The 12,251-nt window shown below is 34.5% G+C and overlaps 1 protein-coding gene across 2 annotated transcripts in view; it reads left to right on the top strand.

Moving 5' to 3' along the window:
* The first annotated feature begins 2,674 nt into the window (after positions 1-2,674).
* LOC111054590 overlaps positions 2,675-12,251 on the top strand; it is an 86,418-nt gene continuing 76,841 nt past the window's right edge. The window contains exon 1 of one of the 2 annotated variants that reach the window (XM_039430302.1): positions 2,675-2,946. The gene's annotated coding sequence lies outside the window, so the exon portion shown is untranslated. The remainder of the gene's footprint in view (positions 2,947-12,251) is intronic. The other variant, XM_039430303.1, reaches the window with a different exon arrangement.

The raw sequence follows: 12,251 nt of genomic DNA, 5'->3' as shown, positions 1-12,251 counted from the left end.
ACAATTGAGAATTCTCCCCATTACATCCCCCTCCGTTATAAGGCACAATCCGAAGATACAAATCACTTGTTACAGAAAAGCAAGGATGGATTGGGGAAAAGAAAAGAAATACGCTTTTTTCGTTCATTGCAATACATTTGAATCATTAAATAGAAGCTTTGACTCATTTAATAGATAGCTTTATAGCTATATAAATATTGATATACATCTATCGTTCATTTGATATTTGAATTTATAGTTATCATAATCAATTATTATTAGAATTATTCTTATTTGGGAAAAAATCTACATTATCAAATAAAAATAGGTACCATCAGTCAGTTAAGTTGGATTCTTCTTTCGAAAAATTAAGGAGTCAAGTACAGGTGGCCATAAGAGCGTTTAGATCATTATCTGTATTTATAGTAAACACCTTTCCCTTATCCACCTTTCGGACCTTTAGATTTCCAGCCCAGTCAACCCAAACATACTTGAACCCTTCTGAATTTACATACCGGTCCTTCTGAACTTTTTTAGCTTGAGCTAGTAACCTTTTCCGCTCTAGAGTTAATGACAAATTAATATAAATTGGTTGATCGTCACCTTGATTGCCAAAGATTCGAGAGGACAGCTTCCTCAACTGTTTCTTGCCTGCGAGCACCTGGTGAACGACGTCGCGACGCACAAACTTGGCGACGATGGCGGGCGTCGGCTGCGCTGCACTCTTCTTTAGGCGGTGACATACGTCAATCGCCTCGTCAAGCTTTAATTTGTTATATGATAGTCAAGTCATTAGGATCAATTGTTTTTGAGTTTTATGCGAGAAACCAAAAAATGGTACCTTTAAACCACCCCCTACCCCTTAGCACAGTGGTTAGGGGTGGGGACTTTTGATATGTTTACCTCCTTATTACCCTAAACAGAATCACGTGGTCAAAAATTGTCTTCCCAACTTTTCCCTCTATAACCTTTCCTTGACTGGACTATATATGATTATCTAAAATTTGTCAAAGGTTCAATGTCGGTCCACATCCAGAGAGGTGATCTAATTGAATGTATGGTACTGATTCATAATCACTTTTTCTCAATAGAATGAATCTTGAATTTAGATTTCTTCGATTCCCAATTAAAATTTTCCCTAAGCTACAATAATGATCAACACTTAAACGTTCAACACTTTTAAAACATGAAGTCAAGTCTTTTATCCCTTGGTGAATAATCAAATTAAACAGTATTATTGCATTAGTGTATGATATTATTTTTCCTCAAAAAAAACTAATTGAAGTAGTACTGGAGCTCACCAGTCTCTTCTATAATTCAATAAATTTATCCGTATTATTTATTATTCAGATATAAAATTTAGGTAAAACAACAGGCATTTGCCCAAAACTGTTTTAAACCTTAATTTACTAGAAGTTGTGTGAGAATGATGACTCAATTCACACAATTTACAGTAAAAAAATCGTGTGATTTTTATATTATAATATTGATGAATAATATATTTATTTGAAAAATAAGACTAATTGTTTCCTATTTGCAATCACCTCTTTATTAGAAGACTTCTGTCGTATTTTCCAAACACTCATAAAAAAGGCTTAATTTTGCCCTGACCTTAAGAATTAAACCGATTGAGGATTCTCATTTTCTTATTATTAGTCTAATACTCTTCTATTTTCTCAGTAAATCAGGATCAAACACTAGGAATAAAGTGAAGAGTCAATGAGACATCAATGATTGTGAAATGTTGAAGCAGTAGAAGCAAGAAACATTTTGATGTGAGGTATTTTATTATTTTACTTTGCGTGGAGTATGGGTCGAAACGTCAAACATAGTGGAGCGGCGAAGGAAGAAGGTATGTATGTAGAAGAGACGAAAGCAAAGACATTTAGATATGCATTATTACTTTCAACATTCTTACCTTCTCCGCCACTTTTCACCTTCTCCACATGTTTTGACACATTTGTATACATGTATTACCCACTTTTCATCAGTCTCAGCTACCGCCTCTACCAGAGAAAACTTATACTTAACTATACTTGAGTACAACTACAATACTACTAACTTAATAACTTAGGTTGTTTTATTCTATTCCTCTACCTTCACGCTGCACTATTGTTTCCACACCTACTTCGACCCCATTGTAGGGCTAATCGATGTTATTGGAATATAATGACCTTTTCTCACTATTAACCTTCTATTGATTGGTATCATCGACTCCTCAAACTACTATCACAATGTTAACATTTAATATTATGATGTTATTACGAGGAGTAGATGGTAGTTCTCATACAATCCATTCTCCACTAATTAGGCATTCTAATTCCCAATTACCTCAGCATATCAATATGAAGTAGTACTCATAATGGTATACTTCATGTCGTTACGAATGAAGTAAAATGTCAATATTGAGTATCAAGTAGAGTTATAGTTAGAACATATAATAAAGCATAAGTTCTTATAGTTCCTCTATGATTATAGCACATAGAAGCGATGGATAGATTCCACGGTTATAGCACAGAGAATGGATGGATAGATTCTATGGTTATAGTTATACTGTAGAAGGAATTCCATATCCGAAGACTTAGTTCACCAACCAATCCATGGAGTGGGCTGTGAACTAGAATTGTGCGTTCTGCGCATGAGCACAACCGAAGTTTGGCACTGAGGAACAACCATGACGCGGGGTCGAAGTTCAATTCAAGCGCGCGTTCCCAACAGTGTTCGTTTTGTGTCGCTAGCACCGCGACGCGACGCGACCCGACCTACCTTTCCGTCGGGACGCCGCGCCTCTCACACACACGCACGCACGCGCACGCCGCGACGACTTTTTGGCGCGCGTCCAGTCGATTTTCCCGAGCCGGCCGACTGACTGCTGGGCCAACTCTGCCCTTTACCCCATTAAAGTTTCCAATAGTCGTGCTGGGACAACGTGCTGAGAATTGCCACCGAAAATCTCACTCGATCAAGGTAAGTTGTGAGCTGGAAACTTACTCTCTACTTACTCCAATCACTAAATTTGATCTTAGTAAGTTGAGGGAGAAAACAATATTGTAATTGTTATCTTGAGAGCTTCCTGTTCAAATAAAAATTTTACTATTATAATCAATTGATACAAGTTCAAGTTAACCAATTAAAACAATCATATCAAAATTGAAATTGACTCTCCTACTGGTAAACAATACGGTAATGTTGAAGTCTTATTTCCCAAGAAGCTTTGTCATTTCCAGTGCCATTGTTAGGATGGAATAGTTCTATCTTGTTGTTAGTGTTTGATTTGTTGTTTTGAGTTGTTTTTGTATTGTGGCAGAATGATAAATTATTCGGAAGTAGGCCTACAGTTCTCTATTGTCTACATAGTTGCGATAATCAATTAATTTATTTCTGTGATGGCTGGACGACTGTAAAAATAATATAGTTTTACAGAAATATTAAACTGGATTTTACGTTTCTAAACTAGTCTTGTTTGCACATAATTTTATCCATGAGTGTTTCGGAATTTTTTAGATGCTCTTATCTCTTCGTGTAGTTTAGTAAATATTTCATTCTAGCGGCCTGCATGATCTTGTTGAACGGAAATTACGACTAAAATTGGCAAGGCTTTATTCATAGAAAAAGTTACAATTGGGAAGTTTCAATTTTCTTGATAGAATATACTGAAAAGTTACAATATTTTATACTTTGATATAACGGAAACTGTTAACGAAAACTTCATAAGTGTATCAGAATTATGGTTATATAAAACTGTGATAATATTAACAGCTTATAATATCACATAACTTATCAGCTTATAAGTTTAGTTCTTGAAATATCATGAAACTCGTAGTTGGATTTAACCATTCAATTACCATATTCTATAATATACCAATCACCATTCAAACATTATATTCAATTACCATCGAATATATTTCTTCCTCAATGATTTTTATTCATGATGAGAGAAAGATATGAGTTTAGTTCAAAAATGTAGAAGTTATTCCTCCAGAAATGATGGGTTCAATAGTAGAACCCAACAAGATCCATTTATCAAATTGAATCTAGAAAATTTAATGAATCATAATAATCTCAATAAAACACCTGACACAAGTAGAACATGTATCATTCATGATGAGAAAGAGGGATGATTCATTAGCCCAAATAAAACAAGAAGTTTTCCTCCAGAAATAATGAGTTCGATAGTAGAACCTAACAAGATATTTCTATTAAATTGAATGTGAACAATGTCATGAATCTTTTAATAGGCTCAAAAACACGTATGACACGAGTAGAACATGTATAAGGTTAAAGGAGCTGTAAGTCTAGGCACACACCAGTCAGTCAAGACAAGACAAGACACGTTTAGTCACTATACTTCACATAGTTGATTATGAAGCAACACACACCGATTAGTCATTGCAATTAGACATGTCTTCATAAGCAACTACGTGAAGTATTGTGACTAAACGTGTCTTGTCTTGTCTTGACTAACTGGTGTGTGCCTAGCCTAAATAAGTGTCATACATCAAGATGATTAGCAATGAGATGTAAAATCTATCAGGAATGCAAAGCATTCCAAATCACCCCACCGTTAGCTCATTGACTAATTCCCCATATTATCCCTCTTCAGAGGAGATTAGTTAAATGGTTGCTTTAAAAATAAATCCAACTCGGGCGTTGCGCTACAGTGAGATTCATTTCAAACTGCCAGCATTGGTTGAATGGGAAGCACTTGTGTTACATCCAGTGAATGCTGACAGTTCGAGTGAAGGAACCAGTAATTAATTCAATGTTAAAACGTAGTGTCCACTTAAATGTGTTTCGGCGCGCTTCGGATACTCATAAATGAATTAGCCTTTTCTGAAATAGATCTGGGGCCTCGTCGAAATAAATTCGGACATGACACCAGCTTTGAAAAAAAAACTGTTTCACGTCTGTTCTCACTGAACCGAACACTTCTCACTTTTCTTACATTTCATCTTTTTTTAAACGATTAACCAAGAATTCGTAAACACCAAGCGAACATTAGCTTCCCAGTTTCCATCCACTTTCTTCTTCTTCTTCTTCTTCTTCTTCTTCTTCTTCTTCTTCTTCTTCTTCTTAGTGATTCCTCAGCATTCTTTCACTGGTGATAAAATAGTTTCCAAGTCAAATTTGGGGTCATGCTACATCAAGATTGGTGAACCAGAAAGAAAAATAGCAGATAAATACTATACAAGTTGATTATTTCATTTTCTTCTTCTTCTTCTTCTTCTTGCACTTCTTATTGTTACTCTTCAAAGTTATCATCAATATTAGGATCTTTCATCTAATTCACCAAATAATTTAAAAGCACAAACCGTGTGTTGACCGTGTATTACCCACGCACATAATATTGGCTCATTACCTACAACATCCAATAGTAGTAGGAATCATCCAATAAAGACAGAAATTCCTGTTAGATGTTTCATTAATTAACTCTGTCTCATTCACCTGTTAACTTCAAACTGGTTATTTTTTTCTCCTTGCAATGTTGATATATACTTGGACACTGCAGAGGTCCTTGTTTGTGCACTTTAAGTGAAGTTTTATTTTTAAGTTTCTATCAGGCTTTCCAGCTGCATTTGCTGAAAATGAAATATATTTAGTTTTCTGTACATTCAAGCTCAATGTATTTAGTTCAAGCCATTTTTGAATTTTAGACATTTCACCTTCAGTTGATATATTTAAGCAGCAAGTTTATAAATATATTACCTTTTAATTAACACATATAACTAGTGATGCCAGTAATGATATAAAAATTGGATAATTGCAAACTATTTCACTTCAATAGAAAACCTTATTTAATCTAAATTTATTGTATCCCTTATAATTTATTTACTTTTCTCTTTTCTTCATTTTCAGAAACGACTCAATGATGTTTTTTTTAAAAAAATATTATTATAATATTTTGGATTTGCAACGGTCACCAGCGGGCAAAGTTTATTCTTTTGCTGGTGATGCCATATATAACACGTAAATTATATATACATACGTAAAGAGATATTTATGATTTTGTATTATTATTTTCTTATTTTTAAGTAAGTTAACACTTGTATTTTGTTTAAATTTATAGTTCATCATATATGATTTGCTCTTTATTTGTGATTGTTTTTTTAAATGGCTAAATAAATGATTTGATTTTGAATGTTTTAGACATAGGCCTATAATATTTTCATTCATTACCTTTTACTCTCTTCTATGAAATCTAATCTACTCTCATCCCTTCTTATCCCTATCTGCCTCCTTCTCCGCATACTTTTCTCATTTCCTCTCCCCCTTTTATTGCGTGTCAACAATTTCTAATCTTGTTCACGGGAGTCTTTTTAATGGCTAGAACCAATCTATTTTCGTTCCCAATTAATTTGATTGGCTTCATCAAACGAATGGGTCAATATTCTTTTTATAAGAAGTCTATGAACTTTGTAAAGGACGAGACGATACACTAGAGCTTAGTCAAGAATAGAAAACTCTATGAAAATGTTCTAGGTTAAAAATATGTTCTAACTGAACTTATGCTATTTCACCTCGAAAATAATACCAATAATACTCTCTGTTCTCTCTCTGATGATGTGTTGATAAATATAAAAATGAAAACGTTGATTTTTCAATCCCATAACACCATAACTAATTATTCCAAAACTTTGCACAAATTTCCCAATATAGACCCATGGTTGTTGATCAATTCTACAAAAGATACATACTGTTATTTTCTATAGATCACTTCTGATGTAACTAAAATCCAGATTAATCAAAATGATCCATAAAGACATTGTTTACAAATAATACCACAGACCCATGTTTGTTGTAACCTCAAACATTGTAACACAGTTGCAATTAACGAAGCATACATTAACAATGACCGCTCATCAATCGAAAACACGTACTTATCTGCAGTGAGATTCGCTTGAAACTGTCAGAATTTTTTATCAATAACACTAATGCTTCTCATTCGAACAATGCTGACACAACTAGTACATGATCCACTGTAAATATACTGATATATCTATTCTGTTCTATATCTATCTGGCCGTGTTTGTCCATGTATCGAAAATAATTCATAAACACACATTACGGTTGTAGTTCTCTCTGGAACATACTGCGGCAGCTTTGGGATATGTTTAGCTGAATATCCAGCAAAATAAATCATCCAACCTAACACAAATATGGAAGCTGATCAAACACTGTTGCGATGAGCAAATATATTCCACATACACACACACTCATCATACTAACACACTGATGCAAACAGATACTGTTCACTTTTAACTGACAGTGTCACCTCGTGAATAACTCCAATGCTTCTCATTTAGCTAATGCTGATAGTTTAATGTAAATCTCACTAGACCAGTAACCCATATGTAATGCATTATGCCAATCTTTTGTTCGGTAACTCTACAATGAATCATGCACTTTACACATGGTTAAGGTGCATTGAACCGAGCAGAACAAGGTAATGCTTTTAGGCAATAGGCTGTCTGAAAGAGATTTCCATTATTCGACTATTATATCATAATGCTCCCTGTCCTTCATCCTCAATATTTAACAGCATTTTCTCCTGATATTTTCTCCCAACTCCACAAGCCAATAGGCAGAAGTATTGGTGGACCGAGGGGAGATGGTTGCCGGAACAGGCTTGAAATCCTAATCCATGATGATTATTATTTATCCAGATTTAGTTCTATTGAACCATGTATTGTTCGTACCTGTTTCAAGAATATATAGCGGTGTAGAAAATATGATTAGAATATTTGAGGAAAATAGTAATTCTTTAAAGAATTTCTATGGAGTGAGGAATATTATTATTAGTATGAATGATAAGAGTTCTTGTTTCAAGAATTTAGTAAGTGGAAATATTTTTATGATCATAATATTTATGATAAATAAATTCAACAATTGGAGTGATAAGATTTACAAGAAGGTAATATGCCCCTTATAGCTGAAACTTTTGGCTACAAATTCAGTGAATACTGGTTATCACTTGGAAACGCTATGAATATACTCTTATGAGCGGGAATCTTACAAAACTTCTATAATGTTGTTCAATAACTACCATCCTATGAGAAATTCAAATAATTTTATGTTTTCGAGAAAATATCAATTATGCTACCCAATAAAATGAAATTGTGAACTTCAAATATGGTACAAAGCTTTTTTAAAGCATGATACAATCTTTATTTTGTAATTCAAACTCCAATAATTCTGCACTATGTATATGTATGCTTCCTTGCATGTACAGAACAGTGGGCTTATAGAATTTGACAACATAATATCAACTTTTCAGTTGTGATATGTTATAGTCTGCATCGAATTACTATCTCTGTCCTGAAAAAAATCATGAATGAATCTGGAATAAAAAGTCACAATCACAGATTGAATAAAATATTTATTTATTTATTCATGGAGACAACAGGTAAAAAACCCATTTTGCCTCCACCACACTATACAATAATTTCCAACATAATACAATTTTCAATAAAAAGAAGATAGAAAATATGAGAAAAATAATAAATTATACAAATAGCTAATTATAAAATTATGAGAATGAAATAAGACGAAAAATAGAAGAAATATACAGTCGTATATACAATAATAAAAACACATTAACTGAATTCAATAAGAAAAAATGCACACATACCTCAGTAAACTATAATCATTACTAGTATATAGACAAGAGGGAAAAAAGTAATATCGAAATACCGGTTTCGTTTTTACACAATAATTATCAATCTTAAGTAAATTTCAAAACTGGATTATGCAAAACTCTGAAATTTTCAATCTCTGATATTTCAAACTGAGTGCAGCGAAATGTATCGTACTGAGCAAGCGATATGATTGGTAGATAAATGACCTGGTAAGGTGAACATCTGTCATTGGCCTAGATATGCCACTCCCACAATAGGTTTTTCACAGCAATGGCGGTTCATATAAGTTATCAGAATACAAACTAACAACCGCCTGTTGTCAGAGTGACTTATCTTGGCCAATAGCTGACATTCACCTTGATAGGTCAATTATCTACCAATCAAAACGCTGAATACAATATTCAGTTGCCCTTCACTTTACATTACTTTAATATAGAAAATTATGAAATTGTTGATACTAATAATTGAATTGTGATTGACCATTAATAACGATGATGTTTCTGGATGATAGATTATAGTTAATACATTTTAAAATGACCAAGCTTAACTATTACTATTAACTACTATTCCTTCAATCACATTTCTTATAACTCTCCTTTTATATAGTGTATAAACTTTGCAATAGATTCCACATTATTTTGCAAAGTAGGCTTGAAAACATTCTTGGAAGTGATTAATCAAGATTATCATCCAAGATGATGCAAGAAAAACGTGGTTAATTTTGTGAAAATGGAATCATAAACTAGTCATGTTCTAACGTTTTCTGCATTTTTTATAAGTAGAGAGACAACAGAAAGAAAGCAACAATGGTTGAGTAAGTGATAATGAAGAAGAGGAAAGAAAGTGTGAGAATACGCGCAGAAGTGAAAAGAAGATAAGAAGGAGCGGGAGGATGAGGGAATGGAGGATGTTAGAAGAAGAATGAAAAGGATTTGTAGGGAGAGGAGGAGGGAAAGATGGATGAGGGGTAGAAAGAGGAGAAGCGAGAAGAATAAAAAAGGAAGGAAAACTGGATAATAGCATATGAAAATAAGCAGGAAGTTGGTTTGGGGTTGAGTAAGAAAAAAGCATCAGTATGGAATCAGGCCAGGATGAAGTCTTATTTCTTGTTAGATGACCCTCTTATTCACTCACTCACTCGCTCTCTCTCTCTCGCTTTTCCACCACCTTATCCTCTCTTTTTCCTCTCAACAAGAGGGCGAAACTTTTCAGATCATATCTAGCGAGAAGATTTATTTTTCAATTGGTGGGGATCCTTTCTAAGCAGCAGTATTGAGTTCGTAAATTTGCCTCAATTTTTCGAGAGCCCTCGTCTCCCGTTCTTGGCATTATGATAATTTTTTTTCGGTTTTCATTTTGTCCGCGAGGTCGAAAAACTTTTATCACGTAATGAACCTTCCGGGAAGGCTGCCGCTGCATTCAGCACAATATAATTCCGCCTAAATGCTTCGTAAAGTTCGCCTTTTCGATTCTTCCATTTTCCTTTTCTTCCTGTTTTCCTCGTTTTCCTTGCCCTTTGGCCGTTACACAATTTCCGCGATAATATCCGTGGAAATCGAAAAGTTTTCCCGGTAACTTTAATTCGCTTGCAATGTTGTAGGCTTGGAAAGAATGAATAATTCTCCGCGCCCATTAAACTGATCATTTCTGGAATCGCGAAAACTCCCGGATAATAATAAAAATGATTGGAGCTGTTGAAAATTGGTTCATAAGCTCCATTATTCAGTTTATCCATTGAAATTGAGAAGAAAACAGTTTCAACTCAACCTACAACTGACGATGATGCCATAAGCCATTGTATGAATAATACATCTTTATCAATAGTAGACTGCTACTAAGTAACTAACCAAGTATTTGACCAATAATCACGAAGAGAAGACAAGAAAATTATAGCACAAGAGGAAAAGACAATAAAAATAAGATATACATTGGAATTAGCATACCGTGTTTTTATTTAATTAGGTGGTAAAAAAGTTTAAGATGGTTTATTTTCTACTTTATATTGTATTAATTCTATTGAAAACTTATAGAATTATGGTATAAAGCATACATTCGGATAGCAGGAGTTTTTATGCCATATTTTCACAGCAGTTCGGTCCTAACACATTTTCACATTTTCTTTCTGAGCTTATAATATCTACATGCTGTGAAGTAATACAAATCGTCTCTGAACTGTTTAGTTTGGATTTATCCTCAAATCATCAATTTGTACAGTACACCCGACACCACATGCACTATAAAAGCAAGACAAATAATTTTACGTCGATCTGAATCTAACACAGAACTATGTCTATACTTTACAATAAACTAAATGTCAGATAATATGCTACTCATACTGATAGACTCCCAATTGTTTTGTTCATAATTGATCCTGAACTCCACGTTCTCAGTGAGACCTAATCATTAAATTTGACAAGAGTAATGCTCAAATCCATCTTCTTCAAAATTCTCTCCCTGCCTTCAAAACTCATTCCGAACTTCAAGATAACCAAACGCTCAGCTTATTATTCGTGGGAGTGAGTTCTGGAGAGAGGTTCACTCCATACTTTCAGCATTGGTTGAATGGGCAGCTCTGATTCTATTTATGTGGAATGCCGACAGTTTGTAGTGAGGATCCCTGGTGAAAACGTATAATTCAGTTGCCAACCAACATCTTCAATCAGGAGAGCAGAAAGTTCATTTGGGTTGGACACCATTTCTCATCTCTGTACCCTTTCTGAGCTTATTTCAACTTCCTTGAAGGAGCGGGGGTTCGCCCGTCGCCCGTCAGTATGTAAACAAGAGGATCCTAGAAGCCACCGATTCCAGTTGAGTTGGATTACTAATTCAACATTTGTGTTGGGCTGGCAGCCAACGGCTTGCTTCCCACTTGCCCAAATCTCGTCGAAACAAGAGATCTCCATTCTAGTTGGCCCGTGGGATCAGACGCTGCTCAAGGTGCCGCTCTGCGTTTGATTGCATTTGACGAGTCTGACAGTCTAAAATGATATTCTCAATTCCACGCAACTTTGCTAGTATTCCCAGGAGCTGGAAAAGTTACATTTACATACAAAGCTATTTCAAATCTGAAAAATAAATGAATTCAGACAGTTTACTCGATTATACAGATAGTGTAAATCTATGAATCTTTATTATTATTATTATATCCAGCATTATGCTTTGAATTTGTTTTTGTTATCATTCATGATAATGTAATGCCGAAACAAAATGAGAGATTCCCAAATGGATTGTAATTAAAACAGGAGTTGATTGAGGCCGATATTATGAATAGTAGGATCTCGCATAAATGTAGCATAGGCCTAATAATAATTCATTATGAATAAATTAAAGTCATCTTGAATGAGCAAAACCATAACTTCTTATTCATATGTGGTTCTTCCCAGTTCTCCTGCAGCACTTGGACCTATGAGCCCACACTTAGCTACCAAACGATATATGATCTCCAATGTCTCATGATATATCATAGAATTGAATGAGAGCAAGTCACACTACGTTTTGGAAGCGCGAGCAAACGCACCACCAAACTTTTGATGGTAGTGGGCCCAGACGTTTTAATCCACCGGTGGTGCGACCAAGTAACCCCCTCGAAACATAATATGGATGATGTAATGTCTCATTACGCTTCCAGAATCGCAA

The sequence above is a fragment of the Nilaparvata lugens genome, chromosome 6, assembly GCF_014356525.2.
Source record: "Nilaparvata lugens isolate BPH chromosome 6, ASM1435652v1, whole genome shotgun sequence".
Lineage (NCBI taxonomy): Eukaryota > Metazoa > Arthropoda > Insecta > Hemiptera > Delphacidae > Nilaparvata > Nilaparvata lugens.
The sequence above is the reverse complement of the archived record's forward strand: the minus strand, read 5'-3'. Positions and strand labels throughout refer to the sequence as shown.